We start from the raw sequence: 18,132 nt of genomic DNA, 5'->3' as shown, positions 1-18,132 counted from the left end.
GAAGAAACAAAGTAGCAATTCTAACCCAGCTGTGAAAGTGGAGGTGACTATAAATTAGGGAACAACTAAGACTCTTTATGGTTCAGTTTCTCCTTTTGTTCCTCCACCATCTGCCTCCCTCCCTTCCTTACCTTCCTCTTTTCTTCCTTCCTTGCTTCTTTTTAGTGTTGAGGTTTGAACTTGGGACTTGAAGCATGCTGGGTAACACTTTACCACTGAGCCCCTAGCTATGATTTATTCATGTTACAAAATAACAAATGCTTGCTGTCAGGTGCGGCTGGGCATTGTCATCTACAAAGTTACCAAAAGAAAATTCACAACCTCATCCTATAAGATCTTAACTAAATTTTCTACCTTGTGCTGGGTCACATTCACAGCTATGGCTGCTTGGTCCACGGGACAACCAGCAACCTTCCGGCTCCTTTCAGCACTACCTTAGGAATCTCTGACCCTGTAAAAACTGACTTTGCCATCTCTGCCTTCACATAATGTTGAATGGCCCAGACTACCTTTTTATTAATATGATGACATTTCTTATGTTAATATAAACTTTTTATAAATATCATTTTACATAGCAACTTAGTCATTGAAATGTGATTGCTTCCACATCTTTTTTTTTTCCCATTGCTAAACATTTAAGCCACAGATTATCCTGTTTGGGCAATAATAAACAAGTGCAATCAAGTTAACTGCTTAATAATCGACTAAGAAATCAAACATGCATCAGTGCCATAGCACACACCTGGAATCCCAGCCCTCTGAAAGTGGAGGAAAAGTTGGGAGTTCAAAGTCATCTGTACCTACATAGTGAGTAAAAGGCCAGCTTGGGCTGCATGAAACCCTGTAATAACAATGTGAATGACAATGATGAAAGACCAAATAATAGAAGAAAAGAGATAAACAAATATTCTAGGCAAGAGAAACATTCCCTACTCAGCCTCCAGGGGGAGCACTCATCGTCTTAGTGGTCTGCAAGTTGTTGATTACCTCCTACTGTTTCCCTTGTGCCACAGGGAGAATTGTCACATGCCTTTGTTTGCCATCCATCCATCCATCCATCCATCCATCCATCCATCCATCCATCTATCCATCCATCTATGCCATCTGTTTCTCCCTGAGCACATTCTTACTTTGAGCAACTTGTGCCAAGATGAGGCTCACCACAAGGTAGCGAAGTAGTGGGTAGAGGAGTAGAGGTGGGGATGGGGGAACTTGAGAAGACTTAATTAGGAGTGGAGTTAGCTGAAACCTAGAGTGAGACTGTTGCACAGGTAGAGAAGCTGCGGGCTGCGGGATCTGACATGGGAGCTGTGCTTGGTGTCCCCAGACCTCGTTAGAAAGCCAAAGGAGCTTGAGCGGGGTATCTATCCACATGGGTCAAGGGGGCTCCAAATGTCCGGGAGCAGAGCAGACTAGAGGGTCCTAGGACCCTGATACCCATTCAGCAGCAAGTCTGTGTGAGAGGTGGGCGGTCAGGCCTCTGCCTCCCAGCCCTTTTCTAAGCACTGCATGGATGGGAGCTGCAGTGAGCAGGCCTGTGGAGGGCCTGATGCATGCTGTTGTCACTCCAAGGTGTAATTAAAGAGATGTATGCTAATTTTTAACTTGGTTAAGGGATATTAACTTAGACAAATGAACCTCTCCTTTCCCAATAATTAGATATCCAAACAAACACACACTTTCTCCCCAATTAAATGAATGGAAAATTTAAGCTGTGGAGCCCAATTTCAATATGCCCTATTTGTTATGAGTTTCCACTTCGCTGCTTTCTTTAACTCCACAAAAGCAAACTGTCCTATCAAGAAGCATAATAAAATCATAACAGTGAAAATATCATTTTGATTTTGGGAAGGCATAAAATAAATGCTCATTTACAGTTTGGGGAAGAAGGCACTTGTGTTTAGTGAAAATGTCATGCTGTTTTCAAGAGAATATCGCTTAAAGGGCTTAGGGGACTATGGTATCCAGGTGGTACATCTTAATATTATATTTAATTTAAAGGCGTGATGCCGATCCCTTAGGTATAGAAAGGATGGAGTCTCTCAAGCAAAGCTGATATTTCAAAATTAAATTACAGAATTACAGGAGAAAGGAAGAACAATTAATGAATTATGCAGTTTTTTGCTCGTGTGTGTTGTACTGTGTGTGTGTGTGTGTGTGTGTGTGTGTGTGTGTGTGTGTATGTGCTGTATGAGGATGTGAGGGGGCAGGGGGTGCAAGAACTTATGTCAGCACATACAGAAGTCAAAGGAGGGCACTGGATACCCTGCTCTAACACTCCCCATCTTATCTCTTTGAGTCTTTCCCTCACTGAACCCAAAGCTAGGCTATAGGGCAGCAAGCCCTAGCCACCCTCCTGTCTTACTCCCACAGAGCTGGGATTAATGGCCTGTAAGCAGTCATGTCTGGCTTTTTATGTGGTCACTGGGATTTGAACTCAGGTCCTCAGGCTTGCACAGCAAGCATTCTTATCCGTCTATCTCCCAGTCTCAGATTACACACTCCAGTCAAATGCCTTTTATTTTCATAGCATGGGTGTGCCCATGATTGAGTAGACTAATGTGGCAAATGCTTGTCAATCCTACAAACCCAGGACTTGGGAGATTTCTAGAGTGTTTCAGTATAAGAAAGACTGTGTGTGCTGTAGGCCACCCTTCTCTTCCCAGAACACACTGTGGCACGTCTGGGGTCATAGTGTGTTACAGAGCACAAGTGTATACCCAAAGTGACACATGAGACTTTTAAAGAATTAGATGCAATGGGCAATGTGCTCCAAGTATGTTAAAGATTTAATGTGACCCCATACAAATACAATAAAAGGAAAAGAAGGCATTATTTTGAAAGTTGCTACATATAATTATGTGAAAATGTATGTAAAGAAGGTTGCTATTTGCTTACTATAAAAATAAACCCATTTTATATATAGTAATACATTGTTGAATTAATACATTTCACAAACTAAATATGAAAAAATAAGAAGTATTAGATGCACATAGGGAGAGCTGTGACACTGTCACCTGTAGGTGGTCTACCTGAAGCTGGTTATAGCCCTTCTGGTGTCAGGCAGAATCTATGCAAAGGGCAATCCCTCATTTCTCCCTCTGTGGTCTGGAGCAGCAGCAGCAACTACTGTTTATACATAAACACCAGCTTCCAACCCTGATGGATGGGATGCACCGTGTGCAAGCCTGTCACAGGAGTTAAGTCTGGGTATGACAAGTCTGGAGAAAAAGAACAATGACTTGGTATCAGAAAAGGTCTGGTTGCCTGGGGTTACCGAAGAGTAGGAACTGCCTCCAGACACGTGGAATAAGAGGTAGAAGCAGAATGTTAGAGTGGGCTGCAGCTCCTCTGAACCTTGTGAGTTCCCAACACTTGGCCGAGTGACCTCTACGGGCTCTTCAGGGTGGATGTGAAAGACCAAGCCCTTTTCTAGGCAGGGAGATTTGCAGTGTACTGAAAAGTAACAGGAGCATCAAGGTTGGATTGTCTGAGGTAACAGATGGCCACAGCTGACTCGGGACTTCTTCAGAAGACTATGGGAACTAGAAAGTTTGTCATAACCAACAGCAATGACAAATCCTGTCCAGGTACAAGAGAGTATCATGGTGTCTTTCCTATGAATTTACAAACTGTGGGTTGTGTCGTTTTGAGAGAGTCCTTCTGTGTAGTCTATGCTAGCCCTGAACTCTTGATTGGTCTACCTCAACTTTGGAGTTCTGGAATTACACACATGTTAAAATAAACCCAGGTCTTTCATTCACTCATTTCCCCAGAATAATCTTTCAGGATAGGAACTGTTCCTATCATTTCCATTTCATAGTTAAAAGATGTGTGGGTGGATGGAATAGATGAACAGATGCATGGATAGATGGATGCGTGCATGGGGTAAAAAGATGAATGGTTAAACAAGTAGAAAGGTGAGTTGATAAGTGAGTGGATAGATGGTTGGATGAATGAATGGAGGGATGGAAGGATGGATGATAGGCAGCACATGTGGTGAGTTCACAGAACAGATAAAAGTGAAACACTGGGTTTCACTGTCAATGTCAGAGTCTAGGTGCATCATTTTCCACTTCTCTAAGAGAATCCATCTCTGGTGGGTGGGAAAAAGACAGAAATATCTCAGGTTCTCTGTCAGGAGACAGAAGTGCACTGCCCCTCTCCATTGGTAGGTGCACTTTGTCCATGACCTCTCTTCTTTAAGCAGGGTTAGATGCTGGCATCAGCACAATAATTCCTTCAATGCAACCTGCAAAGTTTCATATCTGATAGGATTCCTGCACCCTCTCCTTGTCAGGCTCATTGTCCTGCGTCTGCCCCTCACTGATTTTGTACATAATTAGAGTACTGCATTTCACCTATAATGCCCTGAGGATGGGCCGTTCTCATGTCTGATATCTATCTTGTAGCAACTGTCCAGCAGTTGGTGGATCTGGGGAGGTCTATGGTGTTTATGTGATCTGTCTCCCTCCATAAGAATTGGCCTGGGCTCAGTTAATTGGCAGTGAACCAGCGACGGCCCTTCCAGGGTGAATGGACTCAAGACCTGCTATCAATATTCAAACAGCCCTTGATGTTGCTGCTATAGACCACAGAAACAGAGTGGTGGACTTGCTCTCTGCATAGGCTCTGCCTGACACCAGGAGTGTCACAGCTTTTAGGCCCTCTTGGGTGTTCCATAGTTAGGACTACTTGGGCTCTGAGTATCTGCCCCTGCCAAGCAATGCCTGCTCATGACATCCCTCTCAGATGATCCCATGTCACCTGCCTTCAAGATTGTACTGTGCCCTTCTGGGACTCACTTAAGGCCTGACAGTGACTGAGGGAGTCAATGTCACAGAAAAAGCACTGTATCATCAATGTCACCATTTTTGTCCTTGAAGATTACTGGTAATGGTGTCCTGAACATATCTCACTGGGACCAGCCTTGGCTTAGCTGGTCACACCATGCCCTCTTCATCTCTAGTCTCTGCTCTTTCTGTGTAGCATGGATTAGAGACTATCATGTATTTTCATCTCTTTTCAAACAGTAACCACAAGTCATGGTCTACAGACAAAGGCACATGCAACTCACAGGTTGGACCAGTAACATTTCTGGATACAGAACCAAGATTCACCTACCAACTAAGGTCTATGAGAGATCCCAACCCTCACTCAGGTATTCTCGGGACTTCTTGTCTTCAACGCTTCCAGGTCAGGGTTGAAGTGGACCTTGTTCTGGCCAAAACAGCCACTCTTTGCTTTCTCACACCTTCCGACATGGTTCAGTACTGGTTTTCCCATCTTGGAGGCTTTCTGTTAACCATCATGAAGGCACCACGTAACTCCCTCGGCCTACACTCCTCCAAGGAGCCCCTAATCTCACTGCTGTGCATCCATAGGCAATCTGTGTTCTCAGTGGGGGAACGTTTGGTGTTTGTTTCTATTGGCTTATTCCAGAGATTTTTCTCTACTTATTGCATATCTGGTATACATCTTAGAAGTACCCTCTCATCTGACCTTCACTGTGGTCCAGTAAGGTTTACCAGAGAGAGGACAATTCCTATTATGCCATTTAAACAGAAGATGTGCTAGGCCTAACTCAGACTTGCCCTTGGCCTCTGGACAGGCCAAATCTATATTGCCTGAAAGATAAAAGTAATTACTATATTGTATAAAGTTGAAAAAAATTCATGATGTACACTGATCATGACACTCAAAGGTAGGGACGATAAAGTCCTTTCTTTAGAACTTGTCAAATATTTTCAAGCCACATTGGCTGATAAAGAGATATACACCTGTGACCTGCCAAGGCTGATTTTTAATCACTTGGCCCTCTCTAGAAAAAGCTTACTCTAGACACCTGAGATGTGCAACATCTGGGTTCCAGTTGTGCCAGATGATGGAACCTAGGAATGGCTGCTGTGCTGTGTTCCACAGACAATGGAGCAAATGAGTTGATGTGAAGGTAGCCCTGAGCAGGACTGTGAGCCTTTAATCTCACAGGCAGAAGCAGTGTGTCACTGTGTGTCCTTGGCCAGCAGCTCTTCGGACAACCTAAATACTTGTGAGGCCTATGAGTGTCTAAGGTCTTGATGTGTATCAAGATGGAGAGAGATCAAGAAGTTAAGATGGTCGCTGCCTTCCTTATAGACACAATCTCAAGTGCGCTTCAAAGGCAAATGAAGGTCATGTTTTCTGATGCAGCTGGCTCAGTGCTAGCATTGCTGGCACTTGTGCTACCACGTGTGACATTTATTTTAGTTTAGGGTGGACTGGGATCGAGTAACTGGAGGTTAGCTTCTTCCCACATTCCAATTTCAAAGCATATGGTTGCTCCTGCACATCAGGAACTACCTGACCATGAAATTAGCTAAATCCAGGGTCTGGGAGGACCTTACATCATATCCAACAGTGCTTCTCAAACTTTAATGTGCACACAAGCCACTCAGAGAGTCTGATTCCCAGTAGATTCTGAATCTATAGGTCTCTGGTGGTTCTGAGATTGTACAATTCCAGGGATTATGTGGGGGCTGCTGAGGCTCTTGGTCCAAGGACCACACATGGAACACCGATGCTTTTTCTTGAAGCTGCTTCTTGAAGTGTGGTTTCTAGGCCAGCAGCTCTGGGACTTACGTACAAGTAATACAAATGCTCAGGTCGGGTTACCAACCAGGCATCAGACTCCTGCAGGCGTAGCCCTACAGCCCCTGAGCCCAACCACTCTGCAGGTCATAGGGATACAAGGTCAAGTTTGAGAAACTGTGTCTGTTCATTCTTGTGCCCTATTTCCCAGCTCCAGTCTCCTCCTGGTCTGTTTAGAGGCACCTGGGCTTCCTGCCATTCCTTGAGAGAATCATTAACCATCTTTTCATATCTAAATCCCTGAGCCTTCTCACCCAGAGCCTGTAAGGTGGGCAGACACCCTTGGGATAAACAGCTTCATTGCAAGCCAATCCCTGCAATCTGGAACCCAGGCTCCGGGAATTTTCCATTCGGGGCTCATTTTGGAAATGACTGTTTGCTTCCTCTGTTTATAGTGTCTTAGTATGCAGGACCTGTTCCTCCCCTGGGAGCAAGTCACATGGGTTATGCTTTAGGCCAGTTTTGGACACACTAGCATGCCAGCCTGGTCCTGGCGGTTACCCACCAATGCCCCAAAGACATTTTCTCAGCGATGTCATTCTAGGTCTGCTCTCCCAACCTTGTGATCATCTATCGATGTGACAATAAAAGAGACACAGTTGTCTCTTTGAGAGATGCATCAATTATCTGTTTTGCATAGTAGAAAATTATTGTGGAGATAAAAGGTGTTAGTTTCCCGGGCGCCTGGGCAAATCCATCTGCTGCAGCGCCAGAAGTTAACCCACATCCTACTGAAGAGTCTGTATTTGTCCTGTCTCATCCTGTTATGAGAATATTAAATTTTTATTTGTGTAATAGGTTCTAATTTGCAGGGCAGCCCTTGCATGGCAGGTATAGTGTTGGGATTACTGGAGCCCTTATTTTGACTTTTGGCTCTTAAATAAATGAAGCTTTAAAAATGTCTGGAGTCATGTTGCAATAGAATGTAGTTAGATTTCACAGTGACTATAATTGTGATTACAATCAGATGGCTGTAACGATACAAAAGACACATTATCTTTATAATTTATAATCCTCCTGGACCAAGCTCAGCATCTTAAAAATGCAACATTTCAGCACCATCTGGGAGATTTGCCCAACAAAATTATGTATAAACAAAGTTCTTTATTGACTCACTGAGATCCAAGTGGAATCAATTATACATTACTGTTGTCTTTGTCGGCATCGCAGAGTGTAATACGGCTAAAGACCCACATTCCATAAATCATCGAAGCGTAATTTCCCCCGGGGCTGAGTTTTGCGTGGAAACAAAGCCTTGTCGGTATTTTCTGCTTAAATTTCTTTGGTGATATTTGGTGTGGGAGCTGGTGCATTTCCCCTGGGCTCCCAGCGAGTCAGGCTGGCTGAGTTTGGTATAAAGAGTTGTCCCAAAAGTGTCAGACCTGGATCATGTGGTAGAGTGGAGACAGGGATCTAGGGGAAGGGATGCGGAGAAATCCAGAGCCTCTTAAGTCTATTACTTTTGCTCACACTGAACCCTCAACATTGAAATGCTGAGCCATCGATATTTTGTAGCTGAAGTGAAAGATTGTTGCGAGCTGTCTGAAAATGAAGGAAAAATGACTCTTTTTCCAGAAACGTGGTACCCAAATCCCAAACCACGGGGAACCTGAATGTACTATATCATTCCATGGCTGGTCATTTCAGAACACCCAAGAGAGCGTGTGGGTAGGATTGACAGCACCCCTGCCAGGAATGTGCCTACAGCATCAAAAAGGGAGGAGGGCAGGGAGAGATGCTGGGCCTGCGCTGAAGCAGACTGAGAGGCACAAGGGCACAAAGTGGGTCTGTCCTACCCAGCACTTTCTCTAAAGCTGAGTATTGCCTGACTTTTCCTAGCCAGATGTTAAAATAAAAGGAAGGAAGAAATAAAAGAAAAGAAAAAGAAGAAGAAAACAAAAGAAAGGAAAATGTGTGTTTATTCCAGATAAATGTGGCATCAACAGACTAACTCACAGATTTCATTCAAGTACAGATTGGAGAACCAATGAGTTCAGGAAGTCTCAGCACTGTTATGTTTACTAAATATGTGAATTATTTAGTAGGATCTTATTTAGTAGGATCCTGGGAAGGGGAGGGGTCCTGCGATTCACCCTGTCCCCCCCTACAGAGAATGTTCATATGCTCATTGTTGGAAGGGCCTCATGTGGCCACCAGGCTGCTTTATTCCACAGTGGTGATGGCCGTGTCTACTTGGGAAGAAATACCTGCACTGTGCTGAGCCAGTGACCGAGCTGACTCCAGGCAGAGGTCAAGAGCCTGTTGCTCTGAGATGGCCACTCATTCCATGGCCTGTCCACCCACTCATGTGTAAGTGTCGATTCAGTCAGGAGTCTGCTTGCTGGGTGACCTTTGCCTGGTCTCTTTAACCTGTTCATTCTGGCAGCATTGCCCAGAACCTAGTAGGAATCTGTGCTGTGCCCACTTACCAGTTACTTTCCTCGTTACTGCTTCTGCATCCACAGCCAGAATGTAGACAGAGAGATGCCTGTGCTCAGCTCCTCTTCTTTCGGTGTGGGACTCTAGCCTATGGGATGGGATCACACACTTTCAGGGTGGGTTTGCCTAGCTAACTCAATCTAGAAATTCCCTCACAGACATACGCAGAGCTCTGTTTCCACAATGGAGTCTGTCTAGATTAAGCATTACAGCTCACCACGGACCAGTTGCTATCCATGGCAGACAGACACCAGTGGGCAACAACAGTCGTTATGTCAGGTCCATAATGCCTCATTATACCAAGGGTCAGAGAGGCTCTCCATGATACGACTCAGGAATTGGAAAGATGAGGAGAGTGAGCAGATCATGGAGGGGGAGGGGAGAAGACCAAGCACTCTTAGGCTGGGAAATGAGACTCCAGAAGGGAAAGATGGAGGGAACAAGAAAGATCATGGAAGCAGAGACTGGGGTGGTGAGTGGGAACACATCTGATGCCTCACAGACCTTGGGAAGAGCCCGCCTTATCTCAGGAAACTTGGTGGATTAATTTCAAGTAGGATGGGGACATTAAATGGGGCAAGGGGCAATTAGGAAGTAGTGTCATTACCACCACTGAGAGGAGAGAGAGAGAGAGAGAGAGAGAGAGAGAGAGAGAGAGAGAGAGATGGGTTCAGTGGTTTGGGGAGGAGGCAGCAGTTTAGAATAAGGAGAAGGTTCTAGACACATGCTTCAACATTTAGCTGAGACAACTCCAATGCAGGTTTGGCTTTTAAGCATGAAAGGCTAATAATTGAGCTTCCAGCTTACCAACAAAGATCAATTCCTTCTTCAATATGGCTCACCTGCAGTGATTTCTAGATGGCTCAGACTAGCCATACCTGCTTTGGGCTATAAGATACACTTCTACCCTTCCATCTGCAGAGTGCTCCTTCCTTCTCTAAGGGCAGAGTCTGAGTATCTCTATGTATACATACGCTCTGTATGTACGTTCATTTGCTATCTATGTGTACATATGCTCTGCATGCCAAGGCCTGCGTGGGTAGATCCTGTTTATACAGGGCAGTTATCCACAAAGTTGTCCATTCTTCCTTCAATCCCATAAACACCTCTTATAGCCTTGGATAGGTAGGCAGAGGTGACTTTTCTTCATGGGTGCTTCAAAGCCACTGGTATTCTACCTATAGAGGCAGTGGCCTGGTCTGAAGTCACTGTGCTTAGACAAGGGGAAAGCTTTCTCTTTCTGGGAAGGATAATTAGCATGCATGGTACCAACTCACCATACATTAGAGATGACAGCCAGGAGGAAGTAGCATCTCCTTGCAGCTCAGGGGAAAGCTGCTGTTTATAAGAAATGTCCAGAGAAGAGGATCTTTCTGGTCCCAGTAGGGTCATAGTTTAAAGAATCTTCAAAGCATCTGCATACATATGCCAGGACTTTCCCATGGTGGTGCAGAGAGAAGCCAGGTCCTCAAGCACGCTAGGCCAGGGCTTTACCACAATCTTCACATCTACCTCTATTGCCAGCATTTTAGAAAACCCCTTTAATATACAGAATTGTTCCTTGGCTCATAGAGAGGACTCCATGAGTGTTTGCTATTGCTTTCATTATATGCTTTTTATTAAAAATAACATCATTGAGGCTGATGGAAGATGCCCAGTAGATATTTACTGAATATTTGCACATTAGGCAAATGAGAATTACACCCACTGGTATGAATTGTGGCTTAATAATTTACTTTGGAGCAAGGACATCCTTTAGCTAGAGATTTTTCTCTTGGTTCAAAAATTTTTAGTTAGGGATTTTTCTCTCTACATTCTTGCAAAGGGTTTAATCTCCTTCTGGCTTGTCAAATAAGACAGTTATAGGAAATTGTAGATCCTTGATTCTCAGCCCTATGAATAAATAAAGCTGACCGCTGAAGACATTCCTCGCCTCTCCTTTCTCCTCCCTCACTCCAATCCTTGGAAGGATTATATATAATGAAGCCATTCTCCAATGGAGAGAGACTCTGAAGGTTGCGAAAGAGCCCAGCAAGGCTCAGACATCTGCATTCCAGGAACCTCCCTGCCAAATGGCTACCTGGCACCAGGCCCTTGACTTTGATAAGGTGTCTCTGTGACACCTTCCCGGGAAGCACAACTTGTTCCTGTGATGTCCCCTTCAAAGTACTCCCCAGGAACTGCTTGTCTCCCGTGTGTGTTCACAGAGCCAATTCCCCAATGCTTTCAGCTTTAAGATTTCTGTCTTTAAAAGATGGTTGGGCTTCCTTTTACTAAGCACTGACAAGGGTATAAATTGGGTTTCCCTAGTGACCAGGCACTCAGGAATCTCAGAGGTGTGTTTGGTGAGCAGCTGCATTCACATAGCGCCAGGAATTCTAGAGTCAACAGCTTGTATACCAACAGACACCATTGTGTTCAATTGCCAGCAGAATGCTTCAACCATTTTTTTGTTTTTGTTTTTGTTTTTTATTTGTTTGTTTTTGCAGGATCAGTGCTACTGCTGTCTCCACTTTACAGATGAGAAATAAAGGCTGTCATGGATTTATTTATTTATTTAAGATTCTACTCTGAAAGATGGTATTGACTAGGGCTCTGAGAATCATGTTCTCTTCTTTTTCCTATATGAAGGTGCTTTTGTTATTTTATTTTCCATTAATTAATTAATTTGTTGTATTAGTATTTTTTTCTGTTGCTGTGATAAGACACCACGACCAAAATCAATTTAAGGAAGATAGAGTTTATTTTGGTTTTCAGTTACATGGGAGTAAGAGTCCATCGTGGCAGGGAGGGAGGCATGTTTGGAACCAGCAGGCATGGCAACAGAAGCAGGAAGCTGAGAGATCACATCTCAACCACAAACAGGAAGTTGAGAGAATGAACTGGAAGTAAGGTGTACTATGAATTTTCAAAACCCACCCCAAATGATGTACTTTCTCCAACAAAACCACACCTCCTAAACCTTTGCAAACAGACCACCAATTTAGGACCAAGTAAGTATTCAAAGATGTGAGGCCATGTGGCACGATTCTCATCTAAATCACCACACTCAGTCATCTTTCGAGACTGCGTCCCATTGAGAAGTAGAGAATAGCCTGCAACTCCCCAGTCTTCCATTTCAGCCTTCTAATTATCGGGATCATACATACATCTTAATAAGAACAAAACAAAACAAAACCAGCAACAACTTTCTTTTAGTTTTTGTTTTGTTTTTCTTTTTTTCTTTTTTCTTTTCTTTTCTTTTTTCTTTTTTTTTTATTTTTTTGTTTTTGACAGCCTGTAGCTGTGTTTCTAAGATGATCTAGAATTCCTGAACTCGAAAAAAAAATCCTTTCACTTTAGTCTTCTGAAGAGCCTGGCTTCTTCTATACTTGAATCCTTCGTGCTGGTAGCTGCGGAAATACCAGAACAAGGTGATATGTTTAATAACTAACCAGACTATGAAAAATTAAGTTGGTCTGCTTCAAACAGCCACAGAAACTATGCCCAAGAGTATTGTTTATGAGACCCTTAAGCTCAATAAATATCTACACAAACACAACCTCCTGCTAGAAATTTAAAAGCTCCTGAGAAGACCATTTCTAACCATTAATAAGTTGGAATCATTTTTATCGTATTAAAAATGTATATTCTGAGAGACAGATTGGAGAACTATATATCCCACTCAATTCAGCCCCAGCAGCTCAGGAAATCCTTACTCTCTTGCAGGGGAGGTGGACTGGAAGGAGGACTACACAGACAGACAGACCCTCTACAGCCTCATAAGAGTCCTTCTGTGTGGAAATTGCTGCCCTGTTTACATAAAGAGACCCATCTGTGTACCCATGCTCAAATGGTCAGTGAGGAGCAGAACTTGGAGTGAGTCTCCACTGGGGACCTCTCTATACCTGTCAGGGCCCCTGAAGCCTCCTCATGCCATCCTGGACCCTGATGGAGGTACCAGGACTTAAGGGGCCCAGGAAAGCCACGGTAGAACATGGGAAAAGGGGGGTAGATAAGTTTCTCTGGAGAGACAAGTGGCCTATGAGCACACCCCGAGAGAGCACTGGTTTTCAGTGGACTTTGTGTGGAATGGGAGTTTTATAGAAAACAAAAAACAAAAACAGCAGAGGCTGAGAGATAGGAACAAGAGAGCTCAGGATGTGCAGGGAGGGCCTTCAGAGCAGAGACCACATAAGTAATGCTTTAGGGTGGGAGCAAAGATTCCTGCAAGAGCAGCTCAGGTCTACATCCTGGCTCTGATTCCAATCAGCACTGCAACCATGTCAGAAGGGCAGAGGGTCACTCAGACAAGCACTAGGACCCAAGTTCAATCAGAAGAATTCTCTGGAGGAGATAAAAAATCCTTAACCTTCACTCATTGGTGAGCTGCAGGCTAATGAGAGACCTCATTGCAAGGAAGTGGATGGCGTTTCTAAGGATGATACCCAAGGTTGTTCTCCAGCCTCTACAGAGTTCACTAATGTGTGCTGTGTGACAGCATGCACAGTAGCAAGTGCTCATGTTGTGTGTTCGGAACCTAGCCTGCAGGGAAGTCATGTAATGCAATATGGGTGAATGCTGCCAGAATTACCTCAGATTCAGGACACATTTGAATTTGAATTATTTTTTGTCATTGATAAGAATGTGCTCTCTCTCTCTCTCTCTCTCTCTCTCTCTCTCTCTCTCTTAAAACAGTGTTATTATTCTTTATGGTGCAGATATTTGTAACTGCAGATTATAAACTCTTGGACAAAGAGTGACAGCTGTGAGTGCTCAGCCAAGAACAGTTACATGGGTTACACATTTGATGCTTATGTTGACAATCATACATCTATAACATCTTTCCTAAGTTTAAGAAATATATCAACATTTTGAACAGTATTTTACTGTCAATATGTACTTATCTTTATATTTAAAGTTGTTATAAACAGCATATTTTTGAGTCATCCTATTAATTCAGATCGATAGTCTCTGTCTTTTAATTAGACTGTCTAGTTAATTCATATTTAATGTACTTATTGGCATAGTTGAATTTAAGTCTTCAGATTCTATATTTGTACTTTTGTACTTTTACTCTTCTATTTGTTTTGTGTTGAGTAGTTCTTACTCTATCTTTTTTATTGAATTTCTAGTGATTTGTATCTAAATGTATTTTTTGGGTTGGTCTAGGTGTATCATACACAGTCCTAATTTATCTATTTTTATACTCATGTACTTTACTTTCATCTTTGTTTTCAAGCCATGATATGCTTCAATGTTATTTTAAGCTATAAATGTTGCTTTAATAAGGTAAGATTAGTAAGAGGTTGTTATTATTTTTTTGTTATTCTCAGTGCTTGGGCTTGAACCCAAACCCTTGCACACTCTGCATATGAGTGTGCACAGAGCTATCCCTGTATCCTCAAGAGTCTCTTATATTTATGTACAAGTTGACACCTCTAACAACCTACATTCCTGTCAATTGATCTGAATTTCTGCCTAGTTTTATTTTTCTTTAGTCTGGAAAACTTCCTTTAATATTTCTTGTTTTGTGTGCTTTTTGACAAGTTTCGCCTTTTTTGCTTATCTGAAAAAGTATTTCAGAAGGTTGCTTCTCTGGACACACAGTTCTAGCTTGAGAGGTTTTTTTTTTTTTCTCCCTTTCAATGCATTTGGTTTCTTTCATTTCTGATAAGAACTCAGCCATTGTTCATACAGAGTTCTTCCGTCTGTGCAAGTCTCTCTTTCCTACGTCCTTGGCTGCCTCCCTGGAGACAACCATTACCAATTTCTAATGTGTTCTAGCAAAATCCTATGCATATGTAAGGATTACTATATATTTGGGTTAGAGATGTGGCTCAGTTGGTCTGAGCCACAGGATGTCTGAAGGTCAACCATCTTAGCCTACTTGGCAAAGTCCAAGGCAGTGAGGAAACCTGTCTAAACCAAAGCAACCCTAAAGAATGACAATGAAGTTGCCTTCTGGTCTCCATACAGATGAACACATGCATGCACATGCCACTGTTCACACATGTACAAATCACATGAGACTGGGCATAGCACCACCATCATCCTAGCACTTGGGAGGTGGGAGCAGGTAGATCAGAAGTTCAAAGTTATCTTTGGCTGAGTATGAGGCCATCTTTGGATGCATGGCAACAACTCAGTGTAGGATACTTGAGAGCTTGTCAAAACAGAAACCATAAATACACACACTACACCCTCATATCACACTCCCTGTTCATGGCCTGACTCTTTTCACCTAAGAAGAAACTGATTTGGAGAACAGTCCATATTAGTCATCCTACCACATGTGAAATAGCTTGGTGATAATCAATGATGTGTATGTCGCCATTTATTCCACCCATCCAGAGCCCCTGTCCTTAGTGCATCTCAGCTCATTTGCTCTTTGGCAGCATCTTCCTCATTGTTATCTCTTTTACTGGAAGTCCAGGTGCCTGCCATGCTCCAAAGAAGAAGGCAACTCCTGTTTAGACAGAATGTTGTTCTACAATGGGGTTGCTTCTTTCCAACAGAAAGGAAACTTCCTGTAAGCGCAAAATAACATTCACCAAGACAGAAAGGCATCAAGACCAACTCATAAGAACCAGAGGCAGTGGCTCATAGGGGCTAGCTTAATGATGGGGTGAAATAGGCTCACTTCGCTGAAGACACTATTTCTGACTGGAACTTCTGCTTCTGTCTCCCTAAGGCAAGTACACCTTGCTTGTCAAGCAGACCTATGGGCTTTCTTAAGCCACATATGTAGCTGTTTTGTCAAAGCTTATACAAATGGGGATGAGAAGAGCTACAGCAACATCAGAGTTTTCAGTTTGTGCTACCACAAGCCAGGTTGAGATCCAATTAGGTTGAAAAAAAGACCATGATAAAATGTGGGTGCTTTGGTGGCAGGGAGATGGCTCAGTTAGTCAAGTACCTACCCTGTAGGCATGAAGACCCGAGATTGATTCCAGAATCTATGTAAACAGCCAGGTGTGATTCAATACAGTTGTAATCCCAATGCTGGTGGAAAAAGGAGGCCCTGAGCCAGCTTAACCTGGCAACTTTGGGGAGTTCCAGGTCAGGGAAAGATCCAGTCTTAAAAAACAAAACAATACAAATAAACCAACATCCAAACCCAAACACAAAATCTGCAGAAGCTCCTGACACATATACATAGACTTGGGCACCTTCTCTCCCCTACTCCCTTACCTCCATCCCAACCCCACTGCAGCAAGAGCCTGAAACTGAGGAAAGACACTAATGTCAAAATCAGAGAGCCAAATCCTTTATCATCTGTGAGATGTGACAGGGCAAGAGAGGTTAATCATGCCTCATAATGAATGCCACACTCATGACTTCATGGAGGGAATGCTTTGCTTTCCTGAGTTCAAAGTCATTGGCTCAAAGCATTTGCAATCTTCAAAGCTGAGTGCTTCATAAAGGTGGATAAACCTTGCCTTGTGTGTGGGCTGTGACATCAGGTTATGTTTGGCTTCTACAATTTACATGGCAGAGGCTTCTGGTAGGTTAAAAAAAAAAATTCCTCGCTTTGATTAAGCAAGATGGGTCATTAGGTCTCTATTATGTTTTCCACAGTTGGCTGTGGTGGAATGAAGAACCATTGTGTTTATGACCTGAGAACTCTTTCCACTAAATGGAAATGATATGAGTTCAATGACACAATTACCCTCCTTGGTTCTGGGAGCAAGTATGGAATCTGTCCCTAATGTGTTTTAATTGCTCATGCAACTCTATGGAATTGTTAAGAGCCTGTAGTAGCTGTACACATCTCTCCCTGAGCAGATGAGCCTTCCTACGACTTCCCTGGCTATTTGATGACTATCTGAGGGGCACTTGGAACAGACAATTCTGAATTCTTTGTCCTTCAGAAAACTGGAAATTCTCTGTCTTAGAATGGGGTGACAGCATTTTTAGATGCTAAGGAAACTGCTGGCAGTGACCATGTATTGTGTAGTTACCATACCCCGGGCTTGTTCTGGGCTTAAAAAAAGGAACCAATGTTTTCACTTGCTGCTGTTCATTTTAAAAATTTATTTTTAATTTTGTGTGTGTGTGTGTGTGTGTGCGTGCACGTGCGCTCGTGTGTGCGTGTGCATGTGCAGGTACAAGTGATATACATGAGTAAAGGTATCCTTGAAGACCAGAAGAGGGTGTTGGAACCAGAGTTACAGAAGGCTATGTAGATGCTGGGAAATGAACCTAGGTCCTCTGCAAGAGCAGCAAGCNCTCTTAACTGCTGAACTATCTTTCCAGCTGCCACTAGGCACTGTTCTCAGTGGTTTATACTGATGACCCACTCAATCATCACAGACCCCTATGAAGTTATGTTATGGTTACTTCTCTTGTTTCTCCGCTCAATTCCTGACAAGATAGCTCAGGAGGAAGGGGTTGAAGACATGGTTCTAATGGTGAAGGAGGCATGGTGGCAGGGGCTGCTCTCAGCTGTGGCAGCAGGAGTGTGGGGCTGCCTGCTCACATTGCAGCAGATCAGGAAGCAGAGACAGGGAAACACAGGCACTCGCGTGGCTCCTCTCTCCTTCCCACTCCTTGACACCAGCCCATGGGATGGTGCCGCCTACTTTCCAGGCACACTCACTCAGTTAATCCTGTGTGGAAAAGCCCTGAAAGACACTTTCAAGGCTATGTTTTATCAATATCCTAGGTGGTGTGTGTGTGTGTGTGTGTGTGTGTGTGTGTGTGTGTGCGCGCGTGTGCATATGGAGGTCAGAGGTTGACACATACTATCTTCCTCCCTTGTCCCCTACCTGATTTTCTGAGTGTAGATCTGTCATTGAAACCAGAGCTCATTGATGTGGCTAGGCTGGCTGACCAGCAAGCCCATGGGTCTCCTTCCTTCCACCTCCCCAATGCTCGGATTACAGGTTAGCGCTTTCATGCAGGACTATTTACATAGGTGTTGGGATCTGAATACAGGTCCTTAGGCTTGCACGAAAAACCCTTCCCCAAATGAGCCACCTATCTGTCTAGTCCCCTTAGGTGTTTCTTGATCCAATAAAGTTGACAATTACAATTCACCACCACAGGCAGGTAATATTATTAGCCCTATTATCCAGACAGGAA

This window comes from Mus pahari, chromosome 1 (genome assembly GCF_900095145.1).
Source record: "Mus pahari chromosome 1, PAHARI_EIJ_v1.1, whole genome shotgun sequence".
Lineage (NCBI taxonomy): Eukaryota > Metazoa > Chordata > Mammalia > Rodentia > Muridae > Mus > Mus pahari.
This window is presented reverse-complemented; position numbering follows the sequence as displayed.